The 9,082-nt window shown below is 55.5% G+C and overlaps 1 long non-coding RNA gene across 1 annotated transcript; it reads right to left on the bottom strand.

The window, feature by feature from the left end:
* Positions 1–566: 566 nt before the first annotated feature.
* On the bottom strand, positions 567–8,870 carry LOC129073080 (uncharacterized). Its single transcript, XR_008529408.1, has 3 exons — positions 8,709–8,870; positions 6,848–6,951; positions 567–1,477 (listed from the first exon to the last, which is right to left on the bottom strand). It is a non-coding gene; the product is annotated as an uncharacterized LOC129073080 (long non-coding RNA).
* Positions 8,871–9,082: the final 212 nt, after the last annotated feature.

Genomic DNA, 9,082 nt, shown 5'->3' on the forward strand with positions numbered 1-9,082 from the left:
CCCAAAAATAACACTCCATAAACCAAGCAGTCAACCCATCGGAAAGCATCTGTGTACATTTGGGTGGCGATACACTCATTTTAAGTAGTTAGAAAGGGAGGGCAGGAGACAAAACCCATTTCTGCATGAGCAGAGATGTATCCTGTCCCTCCCCGGAGAGCAGCCCCCACAAGCCCGGCAGCGTTGACTTGAATGGAGAGGCTGCCCCAGGTGGAGGGGCGCTCACAGGTGAACTGTAACGTAAATGTGCCCACGGGGCCAGTAGGTGTGAAAACATCGGCTGGGAAGGGTGAGCAGCATTGTTCTGCTCCTTAGCCTCCCTCCCACCACCCCCTGCCCCGTGCCTTCTTTAGTATCTTAGGGATGGAAACTGCTTTTGAGCAAATTCCTCCTTGGCAAAGCCAAGCTTGTTAAGAACCCAGGAACCTAGAGCCCGGGGTGGCCTGGGAAGCCATTCTCTGTTGCAGCAGACCAGACTTTCCTTGCTGAATCAGACCCCGTCACCTCCCAACCATGAGTCACACACAAGCAGTCAAGCCACTATTGGGAAGAGAAATAATGGGGTGATATTTATCAGTGGCTGCATCGTAGCAAAGGAAGAGTGTTGCCTAATCCCTGGCCATATTCATACACATTACCTTCCAGATCATTGCCTGGTAGCTCTTGGGATGGTTTCTAACTGTCAATATTTACAGAACCAGGCACTTAACAACAGCCAAGCGAGTTAGATGTCTCCAAGGATGAGTCATGCCCCACAAAGCCTTTTATCTAAGGATCGCAGCTCCCATCCCCATTGGCTGGAGCAGCCGGAAGTCACCAGGTCATTGAAAACACAGGCATGGTAACCGATATTTATGAAGTCAAAGGAGGAGAGAGAGGGCATGGGTCTGAAAGAAAGGACACCAGGCTGCCTTTTCTTATCTGCTGGCTAACAAACAGAGCTCCGAGGCTGGGGGCACGGCAGAGAGGTGGCGCCAAGGGCCCAGGTCAGTCTCCACTTGCAGCAAGAGACACAGTACCTATCCTGAGTGACACTGTGGCCTTGGCTGGAGGAGAAGGCACCTGCCTCAAACAGACACACACCAAGGAAGGGGGACTTGGAGGCACTGGACTTCGAGCCAGCCTGACCACGGCACGTTCCTCTGAATAAGCGAAACAGACCCGGCTGCCCCGGAGGAAACCCTTGGCTCTCATCGAGCATCAGAAGGTCGTTTCTTGGGGTTTTGAGACCTGAGTTGTTCAGCCGTCACTCATTTAAAATGTAAGCAACCTCCAGAGGAGGGCGCACCTCCAGTCTCATCCCATGGGGAACTCTGCGTGGCAATAAGTGGGCAGCAAAGGGGAAGAGGGCAGGGACAAGGGCCAAGCAGGGAAGGCTCTGCAGGAGGAAGTGGGCAGCAGGGGCCCTGTTCACCGCAGCTCTGTGACGCTCTTGCTGTGTGAGCCCTCAGTCCATCCCTGGAATATGGTCATCTGTCTGCGTGTAGAAAAGAAAGGAAGCTTGTTTTAACATCAACATTAAAGGAAGAAATAAATGCCACCACATTTCAGAAAATGCCACTATCAGTACAAGTGAACATGTGTGCGAACTTCCCTCCCAAGCATGCACACAGAAATTGATTGCAATCACGTGGACAATAATGTCTTTGCCAAAGTCCTTTGGGGACTGTGTACTATGCAACAGGGGACCAGTTGGACAACACCGAGCTCCTGCACTCCCGGTTCCCTTTAAAATCAATGAGCTAAGCTTGGATTGCAAAAGGAGCGCCTAAGGGAACAGGATTATTATTCGGTTGTGTGGTGGAAAATGTCTTTGAGCAGAAATGGTAGACAAATGAGGAATATCAAAACCTACATACTGGGCCCTGGCTGGTGTGGCTCAGTGGATTGAGTACTGGCCTGCAAACCAAAAGGTCACCAGTTTGATTCCCAGTCAGGGCACATGCCTCGGTTGCGGGCCAGGTCCCTAGTTGGGGGCATGCAAGAGGCAACTGATCAATGTTTCTTTAGCTCACTCATGTTTCTCTCCCTCTCTCCACCCCTTTCCCCTCTCTCTGAAAATAAATAAATAAAATCTTTTTTTTTTTTTAAACCCATATACTGGGCATTTGAAAATGGGTCTGGCTTCTTACAAGGGCCAACAGGTCCGAAGGCTCAGAGACGTTCCCAGACATTTCAAGATTATTCCGTGATGAAATGAGCTCGTGATTCCTGCAGACAAAGCGATCACAGCCCACAGCCAGCGGCCAGGGCCACAAATCAAAGGCCGGTCCTCCCAGCTGTGTGGAAACACAATGTTGGCATCATCTTTAGTCACAAAGGGCAACAAGGGGTGTACTTCATGGTCCAGAGACCGGCTAATCCTGGCCTCTTCCAGCCCCGTCCAGGATGCCGGGGCTGGAGACACGTGGTGTGTGCGCCCCAGCTGCAGACCCCAGCCCTCCTGAGAGACGCAGGCACAGGGCCGTGTGCGCGCACACGCAGGCACTGAGTAAGACCCTGTGGGGCAAAGAGGCAGCGGGGGTGGGGGGGAGAATGAAGCTCCTGGATCTGAAAGGCTCCATCCGCACAGGCGCTTCTGCAGTGCGGCAGCTGCTGGGGTGCCTTCGGTTTCACTTCCTCTGAAGTTCCTGTTCGCCTTGGGGGGTAGAGGTAAGGAGGGGCTGAGCAGGGAGGGGTTCGGGAGAAGTGTGACGAAAGCACGAGCCCCTCGCTGTTCCCCTTTTCCCGTATTCTCTAGAAAAGCCCGCAGGCCTCCCAGAACAGTTTGCGCGTGGCTTCATGCTCCGTGATGTGCTTAAAGGTGCCCTCAGTCTGCTGGGGCTGCCGCAGCAAAGGACCTCAGACTGAGCAATTTAAACGACAGAAATGTACTTCCCCATAGCTCCGGGGGCCTGGCGGCCCAGGACCAAGGTGCTGGCAGGGCTGGTTCCTCTGAGGTTCCCGGCCCCCTCCTTGGTGTGTCTATAGCTGTCTTCTCCGTGTGTCTTCACATCGCCTTCACTCCGTGTGTGTCTGTATCTTAATCTCCTTTTCTTATGAGGACACCCGTCTGATTACATTAAGACTTCATTTTAACGTAAAGTTTTCTCATTTTAACTGAATTGCCTCCTTCAAGTCCCTGTGTTTGAATATAGTCCATTCTGAGGCGCTGGGGGTTAGGACTTCAACCATCACAACAGTGAAGGAGGAAGAGGAGTCAGCAGAGTTAGCAGAACCCCTGCCTGGGGCTTGGCCCTGTGCCTGACAGTAGAGATGAGAGATAAGAAGACAATCTCACGTGACTGAATGACTCAATGGCAGCCCCAGTGAATGGGTAAGTTGATGGATCAATGATGAATGAATTGACAGGCAAATGTTGGAACGGGTCCTGGAGGCCAAGGCGCCGAACACACAAGCACACCGAGCCCTGAAGCGTACGTGAGCCTGGAGCCTGCCGCTCCTGCCCACCGCCATCTGCAGCGGGGTGTCAGAGGTCATGAGGGAAGCCCAGCGGCAAAGGGCCACTGCTCCACGCCCAGGGAAGCCTGGCCAGCCCCTGTCCCATCGGCCAAAAGTGAGAGCAGAAGCCCCATCACAGAGGTGCAACCCCTCCCCGCCCCCGGATGAAAAGCAAGCTCTACTTTATGCTGGCCCTGAACTCCCTGAGCGGGGGCGGGGCAACACACTCCGCTGTGGGTCACAACAGCAGCCCAAGGCCGCAAACCAGATGGAGAGCCCCCGTGAGCAGCACCCAAGGTTCGCTGTGCGAGGCTACCTGCCACAGGCCACAGCCAGCTGCTGTGTGGTGACAGGGTGATGATGCTCGGTCCCTGAGATATTGTCAGACGCGTAAAATGAGAGTGAAAGTGTCCGCATCCTCAAGTCCATCCCCATAACACATTCTCTGAGCCCGAAACTGCAGCCGTGGCGAGGGAGCCGAGCGAGAGGAACAGAGAGGCGGCCGACCCGCGGGCTTCGCCGGCAGCACGCTCTCCCACTTCCTGCGAACGCTCCGGCTGCCACTCGGCTGTTCTCAGCTGCACCGCGAGTGTTTACTTAATCAATCTGCAAAGGCGTTTCCAAGCAGGTATTTTTGTGACTGCAGGGAGGTCCCTCGGTGCTGGCAGGGGCCGGCCAGCTGACGGCCATCTGATCTTGCTGCACGCGTAAGCTCTGAGCCTGTTCCCGTCCCGTCCTCCAGGCCCCCCTGAGCCCTGGTCACTGGTCAGCTGTGGGGAACAGCACACGCCAAACGCACAACTACACGCACCAGTGGGCCTCCCCCCACCTGGAGCCAGTACAGGCGCCCTTGGGCGGGCACAATGGCTCAAGAAGGCCTACCCTTGAATCTCTGCTTTGCAAACAAGCATGTGGCTCAGAGCGTTGAGCTGGTATTTCCTCTGCCCTCGGAGGGATTTTTATGGGGTTTTTAGTCGGTTTCATTTTTGCCACCACGCTTCTGAGAATGGCTCCTTTGTTCTTCCCTCCCTCGGCGCTTAGATCCTCCAAGGCATCTGCTCAGAAAAGCACACAGCTGCACCCCAGACATGTATCCCCGAAAGGCATAGCTGAGGGAAGCCCCATCTTTTTTGGGTTCTCAAGCACTGGGCTTTAGGACAGAAGAGGCACGTCCCCAAGCTGTGCCCGTTGCGGCCGGCGCAGGGGAGGCAGTGGAGGGCCCAGGGCGCAGCCTGCGTGGCGGCCCCAGGGCTGGTGGCCTGATATCGGTCTGCCTAGGACAGGGGTCCCTTCTTCTAGAAAATCCTCCCTCCCTGCACTAATCATAGGGTCCAGATGTGAGCTGCCATTGGCTCAGAGACCCTCCCCCGGCCACAGGGACTGAGCCAGTGACAATCCCCTGGCCCCGGGGAGGGCCGTCACAGCCTCGCCCTGCGGCTGGCGCTCTCGGTCCCTCTGGCCAGGAAGCTGTGAGGAGTGATGCGCAGAAGCGGCCGGGGGGCACCTTCCCTGCCATGTGGAGAAGGCTCACCCACAGCACTGAAATGAGAGGCCGGTGGAAGACGGTGTGAGACACGCGAGAGCACCAGGCAGGGCCGGGTCCCCGCAGAGGGTGTCCTCGCAGCCCCTTCCGCCCACAGTGGCCACACAGAGCCCCTCCTGGAGGCCCCCACTCATTGGAGTTGCATTTCTCTGGCATGTGGCTAATAATAGAGTCTCATTAAAACCCTTACAATTGGCTGGCAGCCATCCTGCCTGAGCTGGACCGGCTGACCTCTGCGCTGGCCATGGAAACACAAGGGGACCGGGGGCAGGAAGGAGGCGGGACAGAAATGACCTGAAAGAACAGACCAGCCTGCAAGGTTATTAGGGCATGGAATACAGCAACCCTGTCGCAACTCTGAGATGTCAAAATTTTTACCAAGTCAACACTTTTCTGACCATTTCTCATGGGCAGAGGCAATTATCTGGATAATTGAAGTGTTGCTTATAAGAACGGGTGTCAGGTGACAGCCATCGGCAGCACACTGACAATGGACCCTGGAAAACGGGGTGTTCTGGACTGGAAAGCCATCGCGGCCCCAGGAGGGAAGGTGGCGGCCGCCCCCCGCCCCCCGCCCGCCGTGCTCTTGGTCAAGGGGACAAAGGGACTCCAGGAGGGCTGGCGCAGCTGTCCGCTCTGTCACGTCACATCTGCCCAGGCTGTGCCCCCCGGAGCCCAGCAGCTCGCCCAAATATGGCTCCCAAATCCGAGGGAGCCTCCAAGGCAGGCACGGACGCAGGACACACCCCAGCTCCCACGTTCCGGCTCCCTCCACGGGGATGCACGAAGGCCTAAGGCAGGAGCGCTCCCCCCCTCCTTGCAGGCTCCCCCCCCAGCTTGCAGGGGGGCCACGGAATCCAGCTCAATCCCCTCGCTCACCCAAAAGGGTCACAGGAGGGCCAGCAACCTCAGGGGTCAGAGCCTCCCTTTTGACTCCTAGTTCAAAGAAGTTCGCTAAAGCCACATGGGCCCTCTGGCAACGCCCAAAGAAACGGATTCAACCCTGAGTCAGAGAGGAAGCCACCACTCACTGAATCACCCGTCTTCTTCCTCCCGCCCGCAGCAGCTCAGCCAGGGCCAGCCGCCGCTTCCGAGGGGCAGCTTAGTGACTGTCACTTGGAAAAGCCGATGCCCTGAGGAAGAGCATCAGGGCCACACTTGTGCAGTGTCAGCCGCCGCCCCCGACTTCACAGCGGCTCCCCAGCCCCCTGCATTTTCCGGAGAAAGGCTTCGCTCTCGTGAAGCCCCGGCCTGCCCGGCCCTGCCCTTGGCTGTTTTACTTCTCACTTCCCTGCTCAGACACAGACACGCTTTCCAAACACCATGAATCATCACCGCGCAGCAACGGCCACTCGGCGAGGCAGGAAACCACGGCAGGCCGGACCTAAAAGGCGCGGCTCGCCGCTGCAGCCCTCCCTGGCCCCACTGGTCATCGTGGCACGAGGCCACAGCCGAGGCCGCCGGACGGGGCTGCCAGGCCGGGCACCCCACTTTCCCACCGTCTCCTCTCCGACCCACCCTCACTCTGAGTCATGGGCAGCATTCGGCATTTCGGACTTTCCTAGCGGCTTTCTTGGTTACGCTGTCTAAAGCGAAGCTGTGTCTTCCAGTCCTCGGAGGGAGAGAATGGGCAGGTCCATTCGGGACCAAGGGAGGTGCGGCCAGGTGCATGCGGCCGGAGCAGGGCCGCCGCCGGTCAACGGAGTCGGCTCTCTGCCTGCAAGCAGCCTCGCGGTCATGATACAAATGTCACCCCTTTTATGACCGGGACCATGTGGGCCTTCTAGATGCCATTCATCAAGTGCCCCAATGCAGTGGCCAGCGAGTCTGTGAATGGATAAATCAATGGAGGATCGGACTCACCTGAGCCTGGCTGCTGGCTCCTCACGGAAGAAGGGGGCCCTCGTATGACATCATCGTTTTGCCTCTGTGTGGTCACAGACCGCGCCATTCACAAGTAAAACCATCTGGGAAATGCAAATCGACACAACACAATCACATCAGTTTTAACCTATCAGACTGACCAAAACTTTAAATATTGGCAATGGCAGCAGCCAGTGCTGGCCAGAGAGTGGGAAGTGGATCCTGCCCTGTCCTGTTAGGACCCGAAGCTTTATGCATCCCCTGAGGCAGGTTGACCCCCTGCATTACAATTACTAAGTCACCTTTGACCCCTTAATTTCAAGGCTAGAAATGTATCCTTAGCAATACTACCAGGAAAATGCACAAAGTACAAAGACCATCACAATGTGATAAATACAAAAAAAGAAACTAAACAATCAGATGTGATCGAGCAGTTAATTATAGTACATTTGATAAAATACTACAGAACCATTAACAATAATCTTGGAGGTCTATATCCAAAGCCGTAGAACAATAATCGCATGGATCGTGAGGAAATATTCAGGCTCTTCAAGCTCTCTGGTCTCAACTCTGCCCTCATACTGGGAAAGCAGCCATAGATAGTACACAAACAAATGGGCGCGCTGTGTGCCAATAAAACTTTATTTATAGAAACGGCCTGGGGGCCAGATTGGGCCCAGGCAGTAGTTTGCCAGCCCCCAAACTAGATCTGTTCAGCAACCTTTCCCGTACATGAGATCCTGCTTCGGGTCCTGTGGCTGCTTGCCACACGCCCTCTCTCGGGGGAGCTGACTGCGAGCCCTGTTCCTCCAGCAGGTCCAGCTCTTAGCCAGGGACCACCAAGGAAGTGAAAAAACACAAAAAAGGAATTCATTTCACTTTTTCATTAAACAACAAGTTCTTTGAATTCTTAATTGGAAACTTTCACACATGAGTTAAGGTTGCTGCAACTCATTTCCTGCAGTCCTGCTTGCCTGTTTATTTTAAGCAAAATAATTGTTGACCGTGGAGGGTGACCTTTGACCTCTGGCGGCTGCCTGCAAAATACTTTGCTGGCTCATTTGCATACACTGTGTTAGAAACACGCTGACACATTCTTCTCTTTTCACGTAAAATTCTGACTTCCTTGATTAAGTAGGTACTAAAACAAGATCTCAAAACAGAACATGGCCAGGAAGAAACGGGGGATTTTTTTCCCCCTCCTGTTGTTGGCAAAGAACCTCTTGGACTGAAGTCAGGAAGTACACACCGAGCCTCCGGCAGGGCCCCGAGGCGGCCCCGAGGGGCAGGGCTGGCCCTGCCCAGAACAGGACACCTGCCTCTGCTCCCCCACGAAAGCTGAGATTCACAAACAGCAACGGGGAACCTTCCCTCTGCCCGACCCCCCCAGGACCCACCCCACCCTGCCGGAGAGCCCCCCCACCTCTGAGGAGGCAGACAGGGAGACACAGCAGCCCCTGCCCCCATTAGAGGTGGGAGGGGGTGGCGGGACTCACCCTGGGAGCCCCGCAGGGCAGCCTCCCTCAGCCTCACCCCCCCTCCACCATCTCGGGCCTCGCCCTTTCCAAATTCTGGCAGCAAAAAGTCCTGGAAGTGAGAGGTAGGTAGAACACATGTTTTCCCATTTTTTCACAATAGTTCCAAGCACCATGTGTCCATATACATGAAGCCCTTAGAGGTGGGATACATTTTCTGGGTTATTCAGACCTCTTTTCACGCTTCAGCATTAAGACACGCGTGACCACACCTCTCTAAGGGACACAGAGGTGACACGCTCTCCTTCCGAGAGAAGGGAGGCCGTGGGAAACCGCTGGCATGCCAGGGATGAGCTGGTGCCGAGTGTGGGCCCCGGGGTACATACCGAGGTCCCAGCCGGGGAGCCCAGCCCTCCACACCTCCATTCAGCTGCTTCCGGCTGGGACCCCACCCCCCAACGGCTCAAGCAGCTTCCAGAAGATTCAGAGGTCTCCTTTCTCTTCCTTTTCCTCCTATATCTGGACATGTTTCCCAGCCTTCCCATGGAAAATCCCTGAGCCGGCCACTTCCTGTTTTTGTTTTGTTTTGCTCCCCCACAGTGTACCCTCTGACCTTGTGTCCTTTGTCATGAACTTGGACTAAACTGGGAAGCAAGTCACCAACCCCAAGCAGTTCACTGACAACAGGAGATTCTATCTCCACTCCCTGTGTGCGCTTAGCAAATCCTTTCTCTTAAGGCCCAAGTTGCTTCCTCGCCCA

This window comes from Pteronotus mesoamericanus, unplaced genomic scaffold (genome assembly GCF_021234165.1).
Source record: "Pteronotus mesoamericanus isolate MK-2021 breed Mesoamerican mustached bat unplaced genomic scaffold, CSHL_Meso_final contig_347, whole genome shotgun sequence".
In the NCBI taxonomy this organism is placed as follows: Eukaryota; Metazoa; Chordata; class Mammalia; order Chiroptera; family Mormoopidae; genus Pteronotus; species Pteronotus mesoamericanus.